The sequence below is a fragment of the Lissotriton vulgaris genome, chromosome 1_1, assembly GCF_964263255.1.
Source record: "Lissotriton vulgaris chromosome 1_1, aLisVul1.2, whole genome shotgun sequence".
NCBI lineage: Eukaryota > Metazoa > Chordata > Amphibia > Caudata > Salamandridae > Lissotriton > Lissotriton vulgaris.
The window spans coordinates 620512391-620528432 of record NC_141685.1 but is presented as its reverse complement, the minus strand read 5'-3'; the positions used below and the strand labels follow the sequence as shown (position 1 = coordinate 620528432).

The following is a 16042-nucleotide window of genomic DNA, read 5'->3' as shown; positions in this document are numbered from 1 at the left end:
CTATAGTTATACTTTTGTTTCTACAAATGTTTCTAAGGAATGATTTTGTTCTCTTACCCGGAGCTTTCTTCGTGCGTTGACGAGATTTTATTGTAGAGGACTGCTGCAAGCATTTAGTAATCTGCTGTCTTTGACGTTTCGTAGCCTTTCGGATTCTATCCTTAGACGGCATTGTCTAATTTCTAAATAATCTGCAGTTGAATCTGTGGTAAAATATAATAAAAAATGTTATTAACCACTATTACCAAACAATAAATCAATAACAGTAAGGATTTGATTCAGCAATGCCATAAAGATGATTCAGTGAAATCTTCTTAATTTTACTGTGTTAGTTTTAAAGGGCTTTCATGCAAATGACTGCCCACCCTGCAACAAAAAGCCCACATGAAACTTGACGCACGTTAAATTGTGTACTTACCTGCAATAATCCATATGCCAGTGTTTAGGTCCCTCCACCCTGCCCCTCCCCCTCCCCCCCTCCCTGCCCCACCGTATTTCCCTCCACGACCCTCGGCTGCTATCTTGCAACATGGTGCATCTTGTAAATCACTGCTGCATTATAAAAGTGACGCAACAGCAGCACAAAAGAGGCGCACAGCCATCATAAATCTGCCCCTAACACTTTAAATGATTGATTCAGGATGACGATAAGGTGTGGACTATCTAGAAGTTTGTTTGAGGTGAGGCCTACTCAGGGTTGCAGATGAAATTTAGGTTTGTTGAAGAGTACAGAGGTGATAATACATGTACAAGCCTACCAATGAAGTGAATCATGTCCACTGCACTCTTGAACAAAGGTCAGACCTCCTCTATCTCCCTGAACACGACTAAACCTCATCTGCACAATATGATTCGTAATGTTAGGAAACACAAGTGATATAATTGAAAAACGTGCAAATATTTTTGCACATTTAACAATCACATCACCTGTATTTCTTCAGCTTAGTTATCTCATTGTGCAGATGTAGTCTAGGTCCTATGTAGAAGCACACCCTATCAATACTTAAATTACCCAAGCACACATGGGAGCGTATTTACAAGGACCTTGCTCCAGGGGAAATGTCTTAAATTAAAATGGGAAAAATTACATCAAAGGGACTCAAAGGCCTTGTAAATATGCCCCAAACAACCTATGAAACACTAGCAGTACATATCAAGAAACCTAATTGATTTCAAAAAACGTTTTTAAACCTTTTATGTAAAACAATTATATACCTACATTCATGGGGAACTGACTTAAAATGCCCTAATACACATGCAAACGTTTTTTTAAGGCCCTTGCACCTTTTTTCCATCACTATTAACATGGCTATGTAACTCAAACAATCAAAATCAAAATTTGCCAAGCACACATGGGGGCGTATTTACAAGGACCTTGCACCACGGGGAAAGTGACTACAAATGGCTAAACACACATGGGGACGTATTTACATGGCCCTTGCATCAGGGGGAAGTGACTTGAAATGGCCAAGCACACATGGGGACGTATTTACGAAAACCTTGCACCAGGGGGAAGTGACTTGAAATGGCCAAGCACACATGGGGACGTATTTACAAGGACCTTGCACCAGGGGGAAGTGACATGAAATGGACAAGCACACATGAGAGCGTATTTACAAGGCCCTGGCCTTGCACCAGAGGGAAATGACTTGAAATGGCCAAGCACACATAACAGCGTATTTACAAAGAACTTGCACCAGAGAGAAGTGACTTAAAATTGCAAAGTACACATGAGGACATATATAGAAGACCCTTTCCCCAGGGGAAGTGACTTAAAATGACCAAGCACACATAGGGGTGTATTTACAAGGCCCTTGCACCACTTATGCATCACTTTTAACATGTACACTGTGGAGCACCATGGGGCAAAAACAACACAGATGCATCATGCATCTGTTCCGCAAAAGCGACGCATTGCAGGAGTCACATCGCAAGTAAATAAATTCTCATAAATTTTAAAAGCATTCCTTTTCCTTAAAAACGATTTTCTAATCATAATTTGAAAACACAGCACAGCTCCTATGTACAACCACACCTTATCAGTACTAATACTTTACATTATCTGCAATTACAATTTGTAAAAGAATGCAAAATCTTCTTTGAAAACATAATGCAAACACTTGACTCAAAACATCATTTTAAATGCACAGCTGGCTTTCTTATTTTCTCAAAAAAACATACTAGTCTCTATCTAAAATAAAGAAACGATATCTCACTTTAACAAATGCTTTTTGAATTTCAAAACAGTCTCAGAAACACACCAATTTTTCTTTAGCAGAACAAAGGTATGCACTCCAGAGGCTGCAACAAGAAAGACACATAAATGCTGATATTCATCACACATATCTCTCATGTCAGCCAATCAAAACTCTTCCCTCACTTTTTTCAAATCAACACCTTTCCCCCCTCTGCCCTTTCTGCCCTTTTTCCATAGCAACTACCTCCTGCCTGACCTCTCATGTTTATAAGTTCACACAACAATGTTTCAAATGAACTCTGAACTCTCACTACACCTGCTAATCCACTGTAATCTTTTATAAAATCATTTTTCATTAACCATTCAAATTACATCTTTCAAAGAACACATCCATGCACCCTAACTTTCTGTTTTCAGCAATGAAAATCCACCAATCACTGCTACTGAATCATTAGCACTCAAACTCCACAGTTTTTTTTCTTTACAAACTCCACTGTTTCAACTGCCATTTTATTTCCACACTTCATCTGACTGCAGTAGAACCTCCTCTCGCCATGTTTTCTGTCTGGATTCTAGGACATAGCTACATCCACTGGGCTCACAGGTATGCTGATAACAGAAATTTACACAACCTCAATTTACAAAATGTGGAAATCAAATGGATTGGGCAAAGAGGATTGAGATGTCACCAATTGATACCATTGGTGAAAACCTTTTTGCATTTGCCAAACCCTGACCTCATAATAGTGCACTGTGGAGGAAATGATTTGGGCACTTTGACTGGGGTAGGTCTGGAAATGCTCTTAAAGGACACCTTTGAGCAATTGATGGCACTTTTTCCTCAAACTGCCTTGGTATATTCCAATATATGCCAAATACAAAAATGGAGGTGGTCCAATCAATTTTGTCCACAAATTGAAAAATCGAGGAAGCATGTAAATAAGTCTGTTTCAGCTTACATGAGAGACCATGGAATGGGCTGCATCTACAACAATAACTTGCGTTACTACATGCAAGATATCTACAGAGGAGATGGCGTGCACTTCTCAGATGAGGGGAACAGAGTTTTCATACAAAATTTAAGACTGTATATTGGTACCTACTTATAAGTACTTAGAACTTACACAGAACCCAAAAGCTCTTTTCAGAGCTACCTTAACTTTAATTACTCTTTAAAAATTTCGAATGTACCTTTTTTCACTAATTTTCACTTATGTTCGCTTCCCGGTTCGCTACCCGGTTCGCGTACCGCCAGCTAACCGCGTGAAAAATTAAAACAAAAAAATCTTTTTTCTCGCACATATGGGACTCCTCAGCCACCCTCAGAAAACCTAGGGGGGGTCAGGATACGTCTACCGTGCCCCCTTCTACCCATTCTGAACATTATTTACCCTCCATCTTGTATCTCAATTCTACCGAAACACAAAATGAAGGACTCCCGTAACGCTGCAGGTTTGCGTACCGTGGCACGCACTGAGAAGCGCTCGCTTAAAAAAGGTGGGAAAGTAATTTACAGAAAAACCACTGGAGACACTTTCACCAAATATACATTAGCTCATACTACATACCAATCCCTACCATTTTCACAAATTTGGTTGGAATTCCATTTAGCCATTTAGCATGTAGGCCTCTCTAAATTCCCTGAGGTAAATTACTTCACAAAACACATCTGAAGTGTTGGAATTGACAACCAATTAAAATGTTGCTTTCATTTTCTACTTTTTAAACCTAACATTTGATTGATTATTACCTGAATATATATAAAGAAAGAGAGAAAAACACAGCCATTTTGACTACTACTTCCTGAAGTACATTGCAAGAACATTTTCACTGACAACTTAAACTTGTTTTTAAAAGGTAAGATGTTATTTTAAAAATTTGACCGGAGAACTATGTTATACAATTTAAATTACTTTGGAAAACATTTTCAGATAGTTATATACTATCCCTCTGTAAGAGTTAGACATTGAGAAAGGCTTGTTTATTATAATTATGGATTGATTTACGTTTCTGTGTTATAATTATGAATTTACTTAGGCTTTTTCGCAAGCACTTTTTAATATTACTACTTCACGCCTGAAACCATACAGAGCCCATAGATAACTTCTCTTTTATAAACTCACAAGTACCTGTCTGAACTTAAACCCAACATTGCCCTATCTCAACTGATATATTTATTTTTTATGCAAATTTTAGCACAAAAATGGAAGGAGAACAGAACGTTTCCTTTGAAATTCCCCGAGAGATAAAAAATGAGGAAATATTTGAAAGCATTGACGTGGAATTCATGGAGGAATCACGAGACCAAGAACTTCTACAATGTGTAGAATCTGTGGATTTGTTACTTCATTATGAGGACGATAAAATGTGGGAAGTTATGTTCACTAAACAAGAGGACATTTCGGACAGTCAAATGTTAGACAGCCTATTAAATTTTGAAAAAGAATCAGAAGAATAAATTTATATTTAATAATCAAAAATTGTTCGAGTCTTTAATCATTTTTATATGTAATTCATAAACGTGTACCAAATTGATTATAATGTAAAGTCAGACTTATAGTATACTGGGCAACTTTTTTATGTTACTGCATTGGTACCTACATTTTGCTACTTAAATAAAAAAAAACAAAAAAAACAACAAAACGAACAATCAATAAACATACCATATTTAAAAAGTCTATCATTCTTGTTTCCTTATAGTACGCTCCCCGGACCGCTTTCCGGTGCGCGTACCGGGTGCACCCCACGAAAAAAAAACGATAATTTTTTTTTTTTTTGCCCCGCGGGGCCCTTTTAAAGCCTCCACATCAAACCTAGGGGGTCAGGGAGGATCTACTATGCCCCCTTATGGTCATTTCCCCCTTCATTTTGGCCTCCTCTTGTCTCTAGATCCTACCGAGAGACAAGATGGCGGCCGCTCCGGACTGTTTAGAATGTTGACAGACACTGAAGAGCCAATCAGCTTCGCTTCGCAAAGTTCCGTTACGCGAAAAGTACGCGAACCGGAGTGCTACCTGGGACGCTGTCACAGATATATCTGTTTTTTAAAATGTTAATTTCTCAAAATCCACTGGAGCACATATATTGAGACCTAGCAAAGGCACATCGGGCTAACAGTCCCTACAATTTTGCCAAGTTTCGTGCAAATCCATTCAGCCGTTCGAGCTAAAAGTGAGGCCAACCGCCCTATGGAAAACTCAATGTTAAAAACGCATTTTGGGACCCCCCTTTTTTCTCAGCCCCCCCTTGACGAAACCCCCCCAGGGGCTGCTCAGAAACAAAATGTGCCATTTTCCTGAAAATTTCAGCCAATTCCGTCCACAAACGCCAAAGTTATTAGACATAGAATTTTCAAAAGTCCCATAGGAAAAAAATCCTAACTATATATACCTATTGGCGACCGCCAGTAGGTAATATATATATATCTATATATATATTACCTACTGGCGGTAGCCAGTAGGTATATATAGTTAGGACCTGTTTCCATAGGAAATCCCCAACATTCTATTGGGAATAACTTTGGCGCTGGTTGATGAATCTTCGCAAATTTCTCAAAGAAGATGGCTCGCTCCGCTCCGCTCCTTCCCTGAAAGTTTGGGGGGGTTTCGTCAAGTGGGGGCTGAGAAAAAAGGGGGGTCCCAAAACGTGTTTTCCCCATGTTAATTCCCATAGGACCTTTAGACTCAGCTACAGCTTTAACCTCTGAAGGGAATTACACCAAACTTGTCAAAATAGTAGTGTCTGGTATGCAGATCACGCTTTTGGTAAAATAGTGTAAGTCCCTCCAGTGGTTCGTGAGAAAATTAGAAGAGAAATCAATTATATATCTATAAGCGCGCACGGGTGCGATTTTTTTTTGGGGGGGGGCTTGGGGGGTGGCTTGGGGGGCTTCTCTCTTTGATTTTAATGTTTTTATTTTAATTTCGAGGGTGCCCACCCCTCGTTTTGGCCCCCGAGATCACCGCCGCCGCCCGAGCTGCCTTAAGATGGCCGCCGCCTGGTTGTGGGCGGGGCCGGGGCCGGGAGGACGTAGTTTCCGCTTCCCCCTGTCTTTCACTTAAAGTGATTTGTTTCTGGAGCTATACCCGCCCCCTCCGTGTGCTTTCCCGCCCCCCCCCTCCCCTCGTCCTTGTTAAGATTTATCCGGGGCCTGAGACTGCCCTAGAAATCGCCGCCCGCATCTCCAGAGCCATGGAGACCAAACCGAAGGGGCAGCTAGCTGATTGGTGGCTGGCACGCAGGAGCCGTGCTCTGATAGGCTGCTGGCACGAAGGAGCTGCGCTGCGCTCCGATTGGTCAAGGAGCTCTGATGTCATCGGGGGCTCGCCTCAGGGCCGCGCTGGGATTGGCCCATCGCTCGGCACCTTACATCACAGCCCCCTCGGAAACATTCGGAGGTTAACTCCTTGTTGGCATGCTTTCGGACGAGTTTTCGCCTTCGTTTTCCCCAAAGTTGTGTGAGCACTGCAGCACCGCCCGGTGAGTGAGTCAGAGTCAGCACAGTGCTGGCTGTGTGAAAATAAATACCTGTATATATTTCGGATCGGAATCGGATCGATCGATGCAATGACTGCAATCTAAATGTAATAAATAATGTTGTTCACTGACACTCAGGCGTTGTAAATGAAAATGAGGCGGCACTGAGTGAGAGCTGAGTAGCACTAGCAGCCAGCACTGTGAGGGGTGAGGTGATGTGGGTGTCTGAGTGAGGTGAAAAAAAAAACAACGAAAAAGAGCCATTTTAGAAGATAAAATGACTGCGCACCCTGAATGCCATTGTAAATTGTACCTATTTCCCTTCGAGCTCAACCACCCCCTCAAATCTCCCCCCCATCTACTCGCCACCAATTACCACAAGTAACAGACACTTGTTAGCCCCTTATTTGTTTCACTGGACGCACATTTTTTACGTATGATGATTTGGGACAACCTCTGCATATATTCATGGACAGTCCACAGAGAGTCTTGCCAGCAGGTCCACTGAATGGAAGGTTAGTGTAAACACAGCAAGCCAGTATTTGGAATGGACTCTCTTAGTTGGCTCAGTTTGAGCTATAACATGGTCTCATCTGTTACTAGGTAAATATATCAGTGCTCTGAGAGTTTGTCCAGACAGGATGTTTACTGGATTAACTGTACACAGAAGTAACCAAGCTGTCATGAAGAACTGAAATGCATTCTCATGCTCGGCAAATTCATACAAGAAAGGCCCACACAATAACCCCAGAAGACTAAGAAACAAACAGAAATCTGAAAGTACTAGAGAGAATGCGGTATTGTGGCTTGTCACGTGTTCCAAACCTTGTCTTACACACAGGCAAGTTACAGAAGTAGTGCATGGATGGGAAAGGTTTATATAGATGCCTTGACATAGTTTCGCAACAATTAATGACGTATTCCCACGACCCTTTTGCTCAAGTATGAATAAATGTACAGCCTGGAATGAAGCAGCATGAATGATATTGGGGGAGCCTACGGAAAGTCATGCGCTGCTCAGGAAAACCTGCTGATGGAGGACAGCCTCCCGTGCCCATCCAGCTGGCTTTAGTGCGGAGGGTGCGGAAGTGGCACTTGTTAGTTAATTGGTACTGTAGGTGACCCTGAACGATGAAAGTGCACATTCTGTCATTTGCCATGCCGGCGGTGCCAAACACGAGTCTCCTCCATTTGCATGGTCTTTGGCATGCTACAGCCATCCATGTACTGAGTGAGGCGAATGTAGGCAATGCAAGCAGCATCTATTCCGATGAGATGGACATGAGGGTTTAAAATGATGGTGTGGATTGGTTTATTGCCTTTGGACAGCGCATTTTCAAAGTAGAACCTGTGAAAGTCCATTCCTTCCACTAAATTGCCCAAAGCTACAGGCTCGAAGGAAGTAAGCCAGGGGTCACAGATTTGTATGTAAGCCTCGAAGTCGCCGTTGTTGATAGCTTCAATCAGTTGTTCTGTGACTTTAATAATTTCCTGCTTACGAGCTCGCACATCTTCATCTTCAATTGTCGTGTTGACGCTCTCTGTGGATTCCTTTACTCCATCTGATTTCTTCAGTAAGCTCTTTGCTGAGAAATTTCTAGTCGCCAGCATGGTTGTCAAAATAGCCCCCTTTAGCGTTGAATTTCTTCAAGCAGTCTACAGTCTCCTGTCTGTGCATCATAAAAGCCACAGTAGAGCGTTGACAGATCCATGGCTGTTTGAGTGCTTCTGTTGCAGAAATCCGTTTGGCGGGATTGATTGAGAGCATTTTGTTGATAAGGTCTTTGGCTTCGGGATTTACTGTGTCCCACTCTGGAGATGGAAAATCATGGGCACCAGGTCCGGTCAGGGGCAGCAGGTCTGTTTGTTGCAGCAGGTCATGCAGCAGGTAAAGATCATAAGACCTGTGTGGCGGCCCCATGTTCAGGCCTCCGGCCACGGTGCCTTTTCGATAGGGGACTTCTGTGTTTAGATTAGACATCTAAAAACTTTCTCTACATTACCCAGTCAATTTTGTCCCGTTAACGTTTTTTTAAGACATTAACATCTTTATAAAACACTCTTAAACCACTAGGCCTAGTTTTAATTGATTTTGGATTGTTCATTTTGCATTTAAAATGTTTGCCTGCTTACCACTACAGTTATTTGTAAAATAGTATGCACAGACTCTATTCATTAAACCTCGCACATTTACTACCATTCATGCACCCCATTCATCCACCCACCCATCCATCCATCCTGCATCCATCCATCATTCATGCATCCATTCACCCACCTATCATGCATGCATCCATCCATGCATCCAACCAACAATCATTCATCCATCATGCATCCAACCATCGTTCATGCATCAAAAATCGGATCCCTAGGGCTGCTCAGGTGGTCCCACAAGGATATTAACATATTTAAACGTTATCCGCTAATAGAATTAGCATTTTCAAAACCTTGCAAATTCACAGAAAAAACATAGGTTTCTGGCCTTATATATATATATATATATATATATTAGCTTTTAAAAAAACAATGAAATTCACTGAAAAAACCATAGGTTATACAGTATATATAGTTAGGAATTAGCCTTTAAAAAAACCAATGAAATTCACTAAAAAAAACATAGGTTTTAGGCCTTATATAGTTAGGAATTAACATATAAAAAACCATTGAAATTCCTCCTATATAGTTAGCTGGACATTTTATTGATATAAAACCAATGAAATTCAACATAACGTTAGTTGCACTAACTATATATTTCGCGCATTTGCAATCCAATGCTGATGATGTCACATATTACATCATTCATGACATGGTCAGTGACATCACTGATGACATCACTGATGACAGCTCATTTACCATCAATAATCACACCACTGATGATATACTTCATGTGATAATACAATGCACCTCCTTACACTCTAATATGTATGTATGTATAGGCATTTATATAGCGCACTACTTACCCGTAGGGTCCCAAGGCGCTTCGACCGCTGCGAAACCCTTCCTGGCTTCCCTGAGAGATGGTCCCTTAATGGGTATCTCCAGGGTGAGACCAGGCATCCCCGGCGGTCTGGTGGGGCCGTTAGTGAGGATGAGGCAATCTAATGCCCAGAGTTGCCGAGTGTGATCGCTGATCAGAGTGGGCACCGAGGCGAGAGAATTATCGAGTCCGCTGACCCTGGTCCAGAAACCTGCCGCGCCGGGAATCGAACCCTGGTCCCGGGCCGTCCTCTGCTCTCGGGTCTGCCGCCTCTAACCAGTGAGCCACACTACCTCACAATATAACTTCTGTTACACCTAGTGTAAAATACAGAGTATCATTATTCAAACTATTGACACACCAATACCATTTTCTACATACGCACTCACTGATTCCTACGTCTACACACACATTCATTCATTCACCCATAAGGTCACTCGTACATACAGTCACTCATCATTACAACACTATCATATGCACTCATACACCTATGCAGACACTCACACACTGCCACTCATCCATGGAGTTACTCACACACCTAGTCAGTCCTGTAAAGAATCAATCACACTTTGATTTCTTAATCTATACAGTTAAACACAGAACAGCTTACATTTTCACAGATATACTAACACATACTTACTCACTTATATAATCAAATCCTTCATCCATACTCTTATACATCCACTCATTCTTCAATATGTAAAACATATTTAAACTTTACAAAAACACACAGACACTGGATGATGTCATCAGTGATGTCACTGACCATGTCATGAATGATGTAATATGTGACATCATCAGCATTGGATTGCGGATGCGCGAAATATATAGTTAGTGCAACTAACTATATGTCGAATTTCATTGGTTTTATATCAATAAAATGTCCAGCTAACTATATAGGAGGAATTTCAATGGTTTTTTATATGTTAATTCTTACTATATAAGGCCTAAAACCTATGTTTTTTTAGTGAATATATATATATATATCTCCCCCTGTGATGTCATCGTTTGGCTCAAAGATTAGACTGACCTGGCGGATTTAACCAGCCCACGAACGTCTTTGGAGACTATCACTTTTCAGCATATCCGGCATTGAGGAAGGCACACCGCCCAAACCGGTCTGCCTGGGGCTGCGAGGAAAGGCAGCGTGAACATTTTGCAGTGCTGCATCTGGTGGCAATAAATCTACCCGAAAAGCAACTTCAGCATGTGTCAGACCCGTTTTTTATAAAAGCGGGATTGGAGGAGAGAGTAATGGCGGTGGGTCGGCCCGCTTATCTGACACGCCTCTTGATCTGGTGCTCCGCATTTACCGACAAAACTTTGTGGACTGCGTGCATGGACTGCACAAATGCGGCGCCCCCCCAGCCTGGATATCTGTGTGGGCATTTGGGGAGAGAGCGACAGCTGGTCTGTCGAAGAGTTGCTTTCGGGGGATGCAATTCGCCATGTTCCACACATATTTAAAAGGGGAACGGGACATTCTGAGAGCTGACTGTGTCAGGGCACAATTGTATGTCTGTGAAGAGGTCACTGTACCTGGATCACCAATCGGACGTCTGCGGTTCCTTTAAATGTGTGGAAGGCACACTGCGAGTCATCTAGAGCTTTGGGAGGGGAAAGACTCGAAGCCCTCCCCCTGTGATGTCATCGTTTGGCTCAAAGATTAGACTCACCTGGCGGATTTAACCAGCCCACGAACGTCTTTGGAGACTATCACTTTTCAGCATATCCGGCATTGAGGAAGGCACAACGCCGAAACCGGTCTGCCTGGGGCTGAGAGGAAAGGCAGCGTGAACATTTTGCAGTGCTGCATCTGGTGGCAATAAATCTACCCGAAAAGCAACTTCAGCATGTGTCAGACCCGTTTTTTATAAAAGCGGGATTGGAGGAGAGAGTAATGGCGGTGGGTCGGCCCGCTTATCTGACACGCCTCTTGATCTGGTGCTCCGCATTTACCGACAAAACTTTGTGGACTGCGTGCATGGACTGCACAAATGCGGCGCCCCCCCAGCCTGGATATCTGTGTGGGCATTTGGGGAAAGAGCGACTGCTGGTCTGTCGAGGAGTTGCTTTCGGGGGATGCAATTCGCCATGTTCCACACATATTTAAAAGGGGAACGGGACATTCTGAGAGCTGACTGTGTCAGGGCACAATTGTATGTCTGTGAAGAGGTCACTGTACCTGGATCACCAATCGGACGTCTGCGGTTCCTTTAAATGTGTGGAAGGCACACTGCGAGTCATCTTGAGCCTTGGGAGGGGAAAGACTCGAAGCCCTCCCCCTGTGATGTCATCGTTTGGCTCAAAGATTAGACTCACCTGGCGGATTTAACCAGCCCACGAACGTCTTTGGAGACTATCACTTTTCAGCATATCCGGCATTGAGGAAGGCACAACGCCGAAACCGGTCTGCCTGGGGCTGAGAGGAAAGGCAGCGTGAACATTTTGCAGTGCTGCATCTGGTGACAATAAATCTACCCGAAAAGCAACTTCAGCATGTGTCAGACCCGTTTTTTATAAAAGCGGGATTGGAGGAGAGAGTAATGGCGGTGGGTCGGCCCCGCTTATCTGACACGCCTCTTGATCTGGTGCTCCGCATTTACCGACAAAACTTTGTGGACTGCGTGCATGGACTGCACAAATGCGGCGCCCCCCCCAGTCTGGATATCTGTGTGGGCATTTGGGGAAAGAGCAACAGCTGGTCTGTCGCGGAGTTGCTTTCGGGGGATGCAATTCGCCATGTTCCACACATATTTAAAAGGGGAACGGGACATTCTGAGAGCTGTTATGTTATGTTATGTTAATTGGGCTCTTCTATAGCGCAACGGCTACTCCAGTCGGAGTGTCCCGGCGCTTTGGCGAAGAAGTCCTTTAATGGAAAGGAACATAACTGCAAAAAAGGAACAGCAGGAGCTGACTGTGTCAGGGCACAATTGTATGTCTGTGAAGAGGTCACTGTACCTGGATCACCAATCGGACGTCTGCGGTTCCTTTAAATGTGTGGAAGGCACACTGCGAGTCATCTTGAGCCTTGGGAGGGGAAAGACTCGAAGCCCTCCCCCTGTGATGTCATCGTTTGGCTCAAAGATTAGACTCACCTGGCGGATTTAACCAGCCCACGAACGTCTTTGGAGACTATCACTTTTCAGCATATCCGGCATTGAGGAAGGCACAACGCCGAAACCGGTCTGCCTGGGGCTGAGAGGAAAGGCAGCGTGAACATTTTGCAGTGCTGCATCTGGTGTCAATAAATCTACCCGAAAAGCAACTTCAGCATATGTCAGACCCGTTTTTTATGAAAGCGGGATTGGAGGAGAGGATATATTCTACCGCGAAAAATCGAATTTTTTTTATTTGCCCCACGGGACCCTTTAATAACCCCCACATCATTCCTAGGGTGTCAGAAGGGGTCTACCTTGCCCCCTTTCATTAAATTCTCCCTTTGTTTTTCTCCACCTCTTGTCTCTCGATCCTACTGAAAGACAAGATGGTGGCCGATCCGGACTGTTTAGAATGTTGACAGACACCGGAGAGCCAATCAGCTTCGCGAAGTTCCGTTACTTGTCAGGTACGCGAACCGGAGCGCTAACCGGAGCGCTGTCACAGATATATCTGTTTTTTAAAACGTTAATTTCTCAAAATCCACTGGAGAACATATACTGAGAAATAGCAAAGGCACGTCGGGCATAGCATATCTACTATTTTGCCAAGTTTCGTGTAAATCCATTCAGCCGTTCGAGCTAAAAGTGATTCCAACCGCCCTATAGAAAAATGAATGGGAAAAACGCGTTTTGGTACCCCCCTTTTTTCTCGGCCCCCCCCTTGACGAAACCCCCCCCAAATTTTCAGGGGCTGCTCAGAAACAAAATGTGCCATTTTCCTGAAAATTTCAGCCAATCCCGTCCACAAATGCCAAAGTTAATTGACATAGAATTTTCAGAAATCCCATAGGAAAAAAATCCTAACTATATATATATATATATATATATAAATTCGATACACAACGCCTGCTGTAGAAAAGCCCAACCACAGGTAATTCAAGCTGACATTCTTTATTGGGGGTTACCGTATGCACAGAAAGTCCTGGTACCACTCTGTAGTCTGTCCTGATCCCGACGCGTTTCGTGTTCCATTGCACTTATTCATGGGCTTGGACTGAGTTGTGCGAGGCGGCAGAGCAGTTATTTGAACAATTAGCTTTGAGTTCCCGCCTTGATGGGCGTGGCCGCAACCCGCGGCATCTTGGTCCTCGTAGTTGTTCTGTTTGTTACCACAGTGGGTCGCTTGCCGCTTGCAACTTCTCCTAAAGGTTTTCCCAAGTGGGGGGTGGTGCTCTGTTCCTTCTGGCACCGGTGTCTTCCAACCCTCAAACAGCTACTCCTGTCCCTTTACTGTAACGCTGTCTCACATCACAGCAGGTCCGACGTTAATCAGCGGGGCTCCTCCGCGGTGCAGGCAGAACCTCAAACATAAATTCGATACACAACGCCTGCTGTAGAAGAGCCCAACCACAGGTAATTCAAGCTGACATTCTTTATTGGGGGTTACCGTATGCACAGAAAGTCCTGGTACCACTCTATATTCTGTCCTGATCCCGACGCGTTTCGTGTTCCACTGCACTTATTCATGGGCTTGGACTGAGTTGTGCGAGGCGGCAGAGCAGTTATTTGAACAATTAGCTTTGAGTTCCCGCCTTGATGGGCGTGGCCGCAACCCGCGGCATCTTGGTCCTCGTAGTTGTTCTGTTTGTTACCACAGTGGGTCGCTTGCCGCTTGCAACTTCTCCTAAAGGTTTTCCCAAGTGGGGGGTGGTGCTCTGTTCCTTCTGGCACCGGTGTCTTCCAACCCTCAAACAGCTACTCCTGTCCCTTTACTGTAACGCTGTCTCACATCACAGCAGGTCCGACGTTAATCAGCGGGGCTCCTCCGCGGTCCAGGCAGAACCGCAAACATAAATTCGATACACAACGCCTGCTGTAGAAGAGCCCAACCACAGGTAATTCAAGCTGACATTCTTTATTGGGGGTTAACGTATGCACAGAAAGTCCTGGTACCACTCTGTATTCTGTCCTGATCCCGACGCGTTTCGTGTTCCACTGTACTTATTCATGGGCTTGGACTGAGTTGTGCGAGGCGGCAGAGCAGTTATTTGAACAATTAGCTTTGAGTTCCCGCCTTGATGGGCGTGGCCGCAACCCGCGGCATCTTGGTCCTCGTAGTTGTTCTGTTTGTTACCACAGTGGGTCGCTTGCCGCTTGCAACTTCTCCTAAAGGTTTTCCCAAGTGGGGGGTGGTGCTCTGTTCCTTCTGGCACCGGTGTCTTCCAACCCTCAAACAGCTACTCCTGTCCCTTTACTGTAACGCTGTCTCACATCACAGCAGGTCCGACGTTAATCAGCGGGGCTCCTCCGCGGTCCAGGCAGAACCGCAAACATAAATTCGATACACAACGCCTGCTGTAGAAGAGCCCAACCACAGGTAATTCAAGCTGACATTCTTTATTGGGGGACAGAATACAGAGTGGTACCAGGACTTTCTGTGCATACGGTAACCCCCAATAAAGAATGTCAGCTTGAATTACCTGTGGTTGGGCTCTTCTACAGCAGGCGTTGTGTATCGAATTTATGTTTGCGGTTCTGCCTGGACCGCGGAGGAGCCCCGCTGATTAACGTCGGACCTGCTGTGATGTGAGACAGCGTTACAGTAAAGGGACAGGAGTAGCTGTTTGAGGGTTGGAAGACACCGGTGCCAGAAGGAACAGAGCACCACCCCCCACTTGGGAAAACCTTTAGGAGAAGTTGCAAGCGGCAAGCGACCCACTGTGGTAACAAACAGAACAACTACGAGGACCAAGATGCCGCGGGTTGCGGCCACGCCCATCAAGGCGGGAACTCAAAGCTAATTGTTCAAATAACTGCTCTGCCGCCTCGCACAACTCAGTCCAAGCCCATGAATAAGTGCAGTGGAACACGAAACGCGTCGGGATCAGGACAGAATACAGAGTGGTACCAGGACTTTCTGTGCATACGGTAACCCCCAATAAAGAATGTCAGCTTGAATTACCTGTGGTTGGGCTCTTCTACAGCAGGCGTTGTGTATCGAATTTATGTTTGCGGTTCTGCCTGGACCGCGGAGGAGCCCCGCTGATTAACGTCGGACCTGCTGTGATGTGAGACAGCGTTACAGTAAAGGGACAGGAGTAGCTGTTTGAGGGTTGGAAGACACCGGTGCCAGAAGGAACAGAGCACCACCCCCCACTTGGGAAAACCTTTAGGAGAAGTTGCAAGCGACCCACTGTGGTAACAAACAGAACAACTACGAGGACCAAGATGCCGCGGGTTGCGGCCACGCCCATCAAGGCGGGAACTCAAAGCTAATTGATCAAATAACTG

At 44.4% G+C, this 16042-nt stretch overlaps 1 pseudogene; it reads right to left on the bottom strand.

Annotated features, from left to right (window-relative positions):
* Positions 1 to 7692: 7692 nt before the first annotated feature.
* LOC147747574 (calcium/calmodulin-dependent protein kinase type II delta chain pseudogene) lies at positions 7693 to 8654 on the bottom strand (annotated as a pseudogene).
* Between the last annotated feature and the right edge of the window lie 7388 nt (positions 8655 to 16042).